This window comes from Vulpes lagopus, chromosome 10 (genome assembly GCF_018345385.1).
Source record: "Vulpes lagopus strain Blue_001 chromosome 10, ASM1834538v1, whole genome shotgun sequence".
Taxonomy (NCBI): domain Eukaryota; kingdom Metazoa; phylum Chordata; class Mammalia; order Carnivora; family Canidae; genus Vulpes; species Vulpes lagopus.
This window is the reverse complement of record NC_054833.1, coordinates 109,854,381-109,865,361: the sequence shown is the minus strand read 5'-3', so window position 1 is coordinate 109,865,361 and position 10,981 is coordinate 109,854,381. Positions and strand designations below refer to the sequence as shown.

Sequence of the window (10,981 nt, the reverse complement as noted above, 5' to 3'; positions counted from 1 at the left end):
ACAGAGGAGAGGGGTGGGCCCTGCACGCAGAGCCTGACAGCAGCAGGCACCCATTCCAGGTAGTGGGTCCGCGGAGAAAACGAGGATTCTAGAGAAAGATAAGCCTGCGGTCTGGCCGACTCTCCGGCCGCTCCGAGCTGTGGGCCCCTGGACCACTTACCTAACTTCTCTGTACTACGACCTCCACCTTACGGCTATTGTCTTGGGCCAGTTGGGCCAGCCGGCTTGCCTCAGTGACCGAATCTGTGAGGTGGAGCAATGCAAGGCTCATTGCAAGGTTTAGGTGACACCCAGCCTGACACAAAAGTGCTTTGAGAAGCCCTCACTACACAAATATAAGATATTATTCAAAAGATTCTTTTATAGACTTTTGCGGGGGGAGGAAAAAATCTGTAAAACCTAACAAAACACGATTCGCTGCTGTTCCTTTTTTTTATGACTTTATTTTATTTATTTATGAGAGAGAGAGAGAGAGGCAGAAACACAGGCAGGGGGAGAAGCAGGCTCCATGCAAGAACCCGATGCAGGACTCGATCCCAGGACTGCAGGATCGCACCCTGGGCCGAAGGCAGCACTACACCGCTGAGCCACCCGGGCTGCCCTTTGCTGCTGTTTCTAAGCCCAGAATGCTAGCACTCGCAAGTGTGCATCCTGTGGCACCCCAAACACAAATCCATTGCACCCCTACTATGTGCCAGGTGCTGGGCCAGCCACACAGACATGAAGGGACCCGCTTCCCGGACCACACAGGCAAGGGGACAGATGACGCCAGCCAGCGGGTCAGCCAGAGGACGGAGCCAGATGCCCCAGGAGCACAGAGCAGAGTAGCTACTTTCAGGGGAGGCGGCCCAGGAACGCCCGAACCCATAACCAAGGAGAAGTTCACACTCCAGCAGAAGGAAGGGCCGGGGTGTCACATGCAGGTCCCCCCAGCTCAGGCTGCTGTGACAAACTAGCGTAGGTTGAGCAGCTTTGAAACAACCGGACCTGGCTTCTCTCCGTTCTGGAGGCCGGAGGTCTGACATCACGTGTGAACGTGGTCAGCTGTGGTGAGAGCCTCCTCCAGGTTACAGACCGCCCACTTCCCTGGGTCCTCACCTGCGGAAAACAGAGCGAGGAAGCAAGCTCCTTGCAACCCCATAAAAGCTCCCGGAGCCCATCACCAGGGTGCCGCCCCCGGGGCCTACTCACCTCCTAGTCCCATCACGTAGGGGGTTAGGGCTTGAACACGTATATTTTGGGAATCACAAACATTCAGTCCGTAACAACGGGGGGGAAAAGGGGCCCTGGGAAGAACCCGGGACACAATCCCCCGGGGCCGCTGGGAGCCTGGGAGGGGCTCGCCCCAAGGTGGCCACTGGCAGCGGGCTGCTCTGTCTCCAGTTCCCGCTCCTCCCTGCCTGCTGCCGGTGGCTCCCGAGGCATCCAAGCAGGGTCTCGGCCCTGGCCACCCCCTAGCTGAGCAGGCCCAGCGCCCTCCTGACTCCGAGAAAGTCCTGCAGCCCAGCGGTCCGGCAGGCCCCCAGTGGGCCCGACGCCAGGCGGAAGGCGAGAGGGAGCCGGGGCGTGCGAGGGGCTGCAAGGGTGTCTGGCGTCCTCCCCAGCAGCACCTGGAGCCTTGAGAGGACACCGGGGCAGCAGCGTGGTCGCACCTGGGACACGGGCCACTCCGGCTGCCTTCCGGGAGGGGACGCGGGGGACAGCCTGGAGCCACGACGTCAGCAGGGAGAGAAGCGGCGCTGGAAGACCTGAAGCCAGAGGCACAGAAGCTGTTCCCCCCACCACCACCACCGGCCAGACCTGAAGCTCCCTGCCTCTCCCTCCCGGTGGGCCTCCCAGCGCCAGGTCCTGCACTGGCCAGGGCCCCCACTTCCCGCCCAGAGCGGCCCGCATGGACGTGGACAGCCCGATGGCGGGGCAAGGGCCTGAGGCACAGCGCCAGCCGGGAGCCCCCCCCCCCCACGAAGGACGAGGCCCACCTGCGCACCCGTGCCCCTGGGCCCTCTCCGGCAGCCCAGCAGCCTCCTGGCCCCGCGGCTTCTTTCTTCCCGTAAAAGTCCTGCCTTTCTTTTTATCTTTTAACAAGGTTGCAGCAGGACTGGGGGAGGCAGCCTGAGGCCTCGGGCTACATCTGCCCTTCATTTAAAACCACCCGGACTCCTGCAAGGCCGGAAAACAAGTCTCCGAGCCTCTTTTTATGGGCTTTGTTAGATCCAAGTCCAGAGTCGTTCCCGCCAGCAGACTGCGGGCCTGCAGCCCGGCTGCCCCCGAAGCCACCGTCCTGCGACCTGCCGCGCGCACCACCAGGGCCCCCGCGCGCCAACCCGCCTTACAAGGGCCTTTTAAGAAAACCTGGAAGCTTTTTCTCTCCTCCTGGAAGCTTCAGGACTCCTCCTCCGCCCCCCCAAGCCCTCCATCAGCCAGGTCCTCTCAATTCTCCTGCGATGTGCGGTTCCGGATTAGAAAATGTGTTTTTATTTTCCACTAAAAATACGTGGAGGAGGGAGTTTATTGTCGTTCCTAATTACACCGAGTGATGTGACAAAGAGCATCTGGACAAAGACAAGGCACGTTTAAAGGGGGATCTCGGTCACTGACAGCAGAATGAAGGGAAGAAGTAAGCCAGCGCCTCCAGCTCCGTCACGCTTAGAGGGAGCCGTGCCCCCCCCCCCAGAGCCATAGCCCCACCACCTGGGGGGCCTCTGCTGCTGCTCACTTACCAGGCTGCGCCCCGACCCCAAGGCCAGGCCTGCCCACTGGGGAGACAGCACTAAAACCAGCTCAGGGGCAGCCAGGGGGGCTCAGCGGTTTAGCGCCGCCTTCAGCCCAGGGCCTGATCCTAGAGACCCGAGATAGAGTCCCACGTTGGGCTCCCTGCGTGGGGCCTGCTTCTCCCTCTGCCTGTGTCTCTGCCTCTCTCTCTCTCTCTCTCTCTCTCTCTCTATGTCTCTCATGCATAAATAAATAAAATCTTTAAAAAATAAAAAAATAAAAAATAAAACCACCTCGGGCCGCCCCAGCTTCCTCCTTGTCCTCCCCCCACCCCCACCCCCGCACCCCAGACTCTGCTCTGGAGGCAGGCGGCCTGGAGAGCGAAGGCGCACTTTGATTTGGAAAGGAGGAAAAAAGAAGGCCGTTTGCAGGTGTGGAGACGAAATCGTCCAGGCAATCGGGGGGAAGCGCCTCTGGGCAGCCACGGGTGCAGGTGCGCCTCCACACGCGGCCAGGCGGCAGGAGGAGGAGTCTGTGGGCGCAGCGAGGGGTGCACCTTGCTGGAGCCCAGAAGCGAGTGGAGTGTTACTAATTCATCCCCGTGCCAGGGTCACGGAGGGGCTGTGGCTGTGAGGTTCCTTGTTATGAAGTTAGCCACAGTTAATGGGTTTTCTTAGACCCTGTGTATATTTTATTGGGGCCAGGATGGGGAGGGAGTGGGCATTCATTATGCACGTGTGGCTGAAAGTTGCCCAGACGCTCATTCATCTAGGCAACCCCTCAGCCTGCATTTATTATTAATAATAATAGCTACCATTTAGCGCCTTCCCTTGCAGCCCAGGTGCCGCATGAAAGCACTTTACCTTTGGTATCTGATTCAGGCCTCACAGCTTCCCCGTAAGGCAGACATCATGGTCCCCATTTTACTGATAATAAAGCAGGCTCAAGAAAGGACGGTGACTCGCCCCAAAGCCCACGGCCCGCAAGAGCAGAGATTCAAAGCCAGACCTGTCTGACTCCAAAGTCCAGGCGCTTAGCTGCTCAGATCTCCAGCCTCCCTCTGCGGGTCTCTAGCCAGGCCTTAGGCTGGGTGCTAGAATAAATGTTTGATGAACGAAATGTCTCTGGAATGACAAATTACAGGTCCACCCTGAATGTACAAGTACTAAAAGCTGGATTTTGCCTTCACCCTTTGCCGTAAGACTACTAGTCCCAGAGAGGACAGCGAAGGGCAGCAGGGAGCTTGTGGCTTCTCCTTCGGAACCCTGCCACTGGCATGTGACGGCCGCCCTTCACTGCCTCCTGGAGGATTAGGGACCCCGGGACCCTGAGCCACAGCCATCCAGCCAGCACACACTGAGGCTAGCGGAGCTCCGTCGACCCCCAGCCAACCTGGCCCCGGCTGCGACAGGTGCGTGAGCCCAGCCAAGACCCCACAGTCCCGACTGCAGAATCGTGAGCTTAGTGGATTCTGCTGATTCAGGCACCAGGTCTGGGGGTGGCTCGTTACCCAGGCAAAGCTGACTGACATGTTGCTCATCTGCTTCCCTAGAGCAGAGAAGCCACAGGAAATGTGGCACAATCCCAGGACAACCCTGGTGCCCCTGGACCCGCCAGGGTCCAGGCTGCTAAACCAAGGATGTTTCTAGACAACTAGTTTTTCCCATAGCCTGTTGTTTGTTTCTCTGTTTCCTCTTCCCATATTGGATCTAATGTTAAAGAAGGAAAATGTGGCTGACTGGAAGGCAGAGAACAGAGGCCAAGGCCTCCCAGCAGAGCCAGTGAGGAGAGCACACCCGAACACTCATGTCACAGTCTGTGTGACGCTTGTTTTCATCTGTGAGACATCAGCTCTTTGTAGCAACCACGTAGCAGAGAAGATGCTGTGTGGGGGAGCTTTGGGACCCTGGGGAGGAGGAGAAGCAAGGCCAGAGGCCCCAAGCACCCTGGTGCGAGTATCCCGGAGCTGCTGTAACAAATTACCACAAAATTGGTGGCTTAAAACATAAATGTACGCTGTTACACTTCTGAGTCCAAACATCCAAATCAAGGTGTCTATAGGATTGGTTCTTTCTGGAGCTTCTAGAGAAGACCCCTTCCATGCATCTTCCTAGCTTCTGGAGCTCCCGGCTGTCCTTGGGGTCTTTGGCTGTAACTGTACCCGTCTGCCTCTGTCCTCTCACGGCGTTCTTCCCTGGGTCTCTGTGGGTCCTCCGTTGGTCTTAGGCACCACTGACTGGGGTTGGCACTCACCCTAAATCCAGAATGGCCTTATCTTAAGATCCTTAACTAATTATATCTGCAAAGGTCCTATTTCCAAACAAGGTCATATTCTGAGTTTCTGGGTGGACATGAATTGTGGGCTGGGGGCGAGGGGACGCTGTTCCACCCACGACCTGCTCCTCGGGTCCTGGAGCAGTGGCCTGTAGGGGACATGGTCAGAGGAGCACCGCCCTTCTGGGCCAGCCCCATCCACTCTCCGGGTATGCTCCAGGGTTATCCTTGACCAACACAAGCCTGAGATACTGGGGCATAGTCTCATCCCAGGTCCTCGCTTGTGCCCATTTTGTTTCAGAGGGTAGAATCCAAGCCATGTGCATCTGCCCCAGCCACGGAAACAGCAGAAATGAGGCTTACATCTTAGCTCTCTCATTTATAGGGAAAATGGAAAGCAAGATGAAAGCTGAAAACAGGGCTTTGGGTCCCTAAATCCAAAAATTGCCTAGTAGGCCAGCTGGAGACGCCACAGGATAAACCTGCCTGGTCTCTAGGAAAGAGATACCCTAAAGCCTACACAGTAAGGAGAGGCCCAGAGACTGGCCCAGAGCCACGCTGCCAGGCTTCCGTCCTCCCACTCAGCCCCTATCACGTGTGCACCGGCTGGGTGCTGGGACACTGTTCCTGTCTTCCTGGAACCGAAGGCCCAGCAGCAGAAGCACAGAGCTGGTGGCAGGTGGCCCAGGAGGGAGAAAGGCTTGTCATGGAGACAGCGCCTGAGCCGGTGTGCACCGGCAAGTCCTGGTGGAAGGAACCGCTTGTGTGCATGCAGCTCGGGAGGGCAGGCGAGCTCGGGGCTCCAGAATAGCAAGTCCTTGCAGCGGAGGGTGTGAGCATGCATGGGCAGGGCAGGAGGCCGGGGCATGGGGAGTGGCGGGGGGTCGGGATGGGGACAGTTTGGCACACGCGCTATCCCAGAGTGGACACCAGTGATATAGTAGCCAGGACCCACGCACGCGCTGTTCAGCTCTGCCCCTGGGGTCCTGGGAGGATGTGGACGCAGAGAGAGGCTGTAAGGACATCACACTAAGTGGGGTGGCCCGCACCAGAGGAGCCAGGAGACTAATTCCTTGGTGCAAACCCGACCTTGAGAAAGAACTCTTCAGAAAACAGAAGCACCAACATTATGGTTTCTCAAGTGCTTCCCACTGGGCTCGGGCGCCTCAAAACCCAGCACTGTGAGCACCCACTTGCAGGACGGAAGGCAGAGAGGAGGGGGAGAGAAGTTGCTGGAAACGTCATCGGAGGTAGTCTTGCCTCCGATGCTGCGTGTTCTTATCTCATCTTTCGACACTCCAGTTGGGCCATCACCAGACTTTTTGGTGCCTGAGACAAACCTCAAAAATCTTGAATTCTGGACTCAACCCACACATGAAATCCAACAGGCCTGCTCTGCTCGCCTTCATCGTGACCTCTGCTCCTGGGCTTATGTTTCCAAGGCCTGAGGCCTGCTGTCTTAGGAGGCTCTAAGACTAGCGGGGGAGGAAGACTGCACCCACCCTAAGAAGGTAGCAGCTCCTGGAGGGGGAAAAAGAACTTGAAGAAAAATCTGGAAGCCTTCTGCCCCACTTCTCAAGTTCTTTTTAACATTACACTTGCTTGAGATTACTAATGCCAGGCCCCAGCTGCCCCATCCCCATAGTTTGAAACGGTTTGCTCCCCCCTGGCATCATTCCCTACAAACTCCAGGACTCAGTTCAGCTCCAGACCTTGAGAACAAGCCCTCGTGGAGCCTGGGGGGCTCAGGGGTTGAGCATCTGCCTTCAGCTCGGGTCGTGATCCCAGGGTCCTGGGATCAAGTTAGCACTGGGCTCCCCACAAGGAGCTGCTTCTCCCTCTGCCTATGTTTCTGCCTCTTTCTCTGTCTCTTGTGAATAAATAAATAAAACCTTAAAAAAAAAAAAAAAAAACCCAATCCCTGAACTAGTGCTGTGGTTCAGGCCTGAAATGCAGGATTTGGGGGCCTCCTGGGTAGAGAGGGGCCCACGTGGAGGCAGGGCTCCTGGAGGCCAGTAGAGCTTGGGAGGAGACAGGACAACAAGGATGCCCCGATTCTGTCTCCACGGCCAGCCTTGGGGAGGAGCACAGAAAATGGTCCCATCCGTCCAGTCCGTCCTCTCCCTTGGCACATTCCAGACCCTCTGTCCAGTACCTTAGGCCCCCTCTGCTTAAAAATCTCTCCCGTCGAGATGCAGCCCATGGGTCAGCTCCTCTGAGAAGCCTTCCTTCCTCCCCCAGGTGCACTTCTCTCTCCCCTCCTCTGCATCCTCCCAGCACGCAGCCTCCGCGACTCGCCTCCGTGCCATCCATCAGATTAACTTTGACCCCTTCTGCTCAAGGCTGCAAACTCCTTCCTACAGAGCCCAAGACTTATTCAACTGATTCATCACCGCATCCCTGACATTTGCCAGGGAGTCTTCCCTTAGTAGGTGCTCAGCACATCTGGGGAGAGGGGAGGGGGGATGGGAGGATGGACTCATTCAAATGATCAATATCTGTACTTGAAAAGGAAGGGTCTGGGAGCCCGGGGACAGGGAGGAACACGAGCTCTGCAGCTTTCCCTCCTGGTCAACATTCGCGGGAACTAAGAACCCCACCACTGCTGACCTGGCTCCTCAGCCTCTCGGAGACGCCCACGGGCTCCAGACACCTGCCCCCCAAGAGCATGGGCAGTGGTGAAGACCAAGCCCCCAGCAGTGCTGGCGCAGAGGCCGTCTGAGCCTAAGGAGAGCCGGTTAGCCCCTCCCAAAGCAAGCAGGAGGCGGAGGGGGCCCACGGACCACAGCAGGCCCCCTCCAGCTGCCTCTGTTCTGGGGGCAGGGGGGGGCCTTTCACACACAGAGCTCCCCTCCTGCATGTGTGGTCCCTGAGAACAGCAGGATAATGTGATGAGACAAAGAAGTCCTGGCTTCCAGCAGCGCGAGGCCTCGCTTCATCCCCCACAGCCGCCTGTCAAACAGGATGGGCCCGTGATGGAGCTGCCGGATGCCCCGCTCTAAGAGAAACTGGGGCAGTGGTTGCATTAGGTGAAAATCCTATCTCCCTGTGGACTCTTTAACCCCCAGGCTTTCTCCCAGATTGGGTCCCCTCCCATCAGCACGGCACCCCACCTCCCCTGACAGGGCTCCAGGACGTAAGCGGGAGTGATGGGGAGAGGGGAGCACATGCAACCTCAGCGGCAGTGCCCATGTCCACCCTCAGGTCCCCTCTGCTCATCTGGCGTCTCCGGTGGGTTCCTGGTACCTTGGACCACACAGCACCCACCCCGGACCTGGGAAACACCCCCACTCCTTGATATCCCCAGATCATCTCCTGAGAGGGTTTACTGGGCTGGGGCAAGCTGTTCAGGACCCCTCATAAAGGAGTACTAGAGCTCTGGAGTTAGGGGCGCCTGGGGGGCCCAGCGGTGGAGCGTCTGCCTTCAGCTCAGGTCGTGGTCCTGGGTCCTGGGATCGAGTCCCACGTCGGGCTCCCTGCATGGAGCCTGCTTCTCCTTCTGCCTGTGTCTCTGCCTCTCTCTGGGTCTCTCGTGAATAAATAAAATCTTTTAAAAAAAAGAAAAACCTGGAGTTAACACTTCTCCATCCCTCCTGTCCCATAAACGGAGGCTTCACCTGTCTGCCAAATGAACTCCTTGATTTATTGGGCAACAGGACCTGATGAAAGCCAACACCCCCACGGTGTCTGGGACACCTTCCCTGGTTGGCTTGGAGGGCCCACAGCGTTAGGTGTATCTCTGACTTACTGATCCTGGATATGAAGGAATTCTCTAGAGATAAACCTCCGCTGAGATTTTAGGTAAACCCTGGGTGCTTTCAAGGGGCCCCTAAAATGGCAAGTTTGTACCAAGTGGAAAATTCTGTGATCACCTGAGCCCATTCCTGCAAGCTCCCAGGCTGCCCTGGTGACGGGAAGGGCCGGCGCCACCCACGGGCCAGGACAAACTTCAGAAGACACCGAAGCTGACCTGTCGGGCTGTGCGGTCACCTGAGATAACCTTCCTCGCGCTATGGGCCGCCGCTCCCAGGGCTCTTCCTTCCGCAGTTCGCTCAGAGCCTACAGGAGACATCGCCTCACTCTAAAGGGGCGCTGGCACACGCGCGGGATCCACGGTGGGTCTCTGTGACGGGCATCAGACGTAGGACGGACCTCAGGACCTAGGAAGTATCCGCAAAGATTTGGGGAAAACTGCAGGAAGCCTGTTGTATGGCTGCAAAATTTCTAAGATAAATGGGGCTTCCAACAATTATCACAGGGGACGGTGGCTCTCCACAGCAGGGAAACAGGTCCGCGCCTGACTTGGAGAGCAAAGGGCGGGTGGTAGGGCCACCGGCCGTGGGATAAGCCCAGGGGTTAGACCCCCTTCTCGGGCAGGTGCTCAGGGGAGCCTCCGCATTTCTGCATGAGTGAGCACCTGCAGGCCACGCTCCCTCGGGCACCAGTGGCACAGGACGTCACAGAGGACAACTCAGGGATGCGGGGCCAGGCCTCCTCTTCGCTTTCCACCAGAGACGGGGCCTAGGGTCACTTCATCAACTGCCGTGTTACCGAAAAGGGGCCAGGGTTCAGGAATCGGGGGGACTTCGAGGTAAGCCCCTGGAGAAAGCAGGCTGGCTTCATGCCTTTAGGTCAATGGGTTTCAGACAGTGCTCTGAAGATTTCCTAAAGAAATCCACCCAGGAAAAAAAGAAAGAAAGAAAGAAAGAAAGAAAGAAAGAAAGAAAGAAAGAAAGAAAGAAAGAGAGAGAGAGAGAGAGAGAGAGAGAGAGAGAGAGAGAAAGAAAGAAAGAAAGAAAGAAAGAAAGAAAGAAAGAAAGAAAGAAAGAAAGAAAGAAAGAAAGAAAGAAAGAAAGAAATCCACTCAGACACACTCCAGGGAGGGGAGTTGCCCTCCTCTTCCACTGGTCACCTCACTTGTCTGCATTTTACACATTTGCACACATGAGTGTGCCTACAGAAGATTTTTGTTTCAAAACTGGATTCTACTACCCTAAAGAAATTCTGGGGACCACTCTTTCAGATTTTCAAAGCAAAATAATGAGCTACTTCTGGCTTTATAATTACGCTGCCATTTATTTATTTTTTTTTTAATATGAAAAAGGACTTCATGAAGGCTGAGCCATCAGGTCAGGCCCTGCTGACTGTTCCAAACCAGGACTAGACCCTGCGGGCTGGTTCACAGTCACATGGCTGTTTGTAAGAGAACACCGCCACTTGGCAGCGGTGGCTCAGCTCTCTGAGGTGCAAGGGCCGTGCAAGCCGGGAGACACTTCTAACCTCGCGTGTGTGCACGTGTGTGCATATGTGCAAGCACGTGTGTGCACAGTGGTGGCAGGAAGTCAGTATTGTAGGGGCATCAATTTGGGTGTTCTCCTCCACACGTCCCTGGGCTGCTCCTGAGCTCCAGCGCTTTGCATTTCAGGACCCTGCCTTCACAATCTATGGAGCCAGTCCTGATTTGGGAAAGAATGGGGTGGGCCCTGTCCTCTGTCCATGAGGGCCCACAGGACAGAACTAGGACCATCTAGAAAGTCATGGTAAGATCTACCAAGCGTCAATGAAAGTAAGACTCTGTGGCAATGGGGGTTGTTGGGGAAGTAAAGGCAGGCAGGGTTCATTTGCAGAGGTATGTGGATTTGACTAGTCTCTGCTCCTGATCCAGTGCTCCACCTCCATCCTCTGTGGCTGGTTGAAAGGCAGTGGCAGGGTCAGGGCACACTGCTGAGAGTTTGGTGAAGGGAGTCAATGATGGGCTTGAGGGGACTCATGTCTTCTTCGGGGGGTGGGCGGTCTGACTCTCCAGCTCAGGCTCCTACAGACAAGACAGCTGGGACTAGGCTCCCCCCAGGGACAGAGAGGGGAGAGAGGGGTTCACCATAGTGGGATGGCAGCATGCTGTGTTGAACCTAGCATCGATAAGACAGCTCAGCACAGAGCCCCGGGCCCCGGCTCCCTGCTCCAAAGCCCCATCCAGGGGTTGGTGCTGGCTCTT

The 10,981-nt window shown here is 56.7% G+C and overlaps 1 long non-coding RNA gene across 1 annotated transcript; it reads right to left on the bottom strand.

Annotated features, from left to right (window-relative positions):
* Positions 1-498: 498 nt before the first annotated feature.
* LOC121500550 lies at positions 499-2,448 on the bottom strand. The gene is made up of 3 exons (XR_005990411.1): positions 2,353-2,448; positions 1,653-1,748; positions 499-1,098 (listed from the first exon to the last, which is right to left on the bottom strand). It is a non-coding gene; the product is annotated as an uncharacterized LOC121500550 (long non-coding RNA).
* Positions 2,449-10,981: the final 8,533 nt, after the last annotated feature.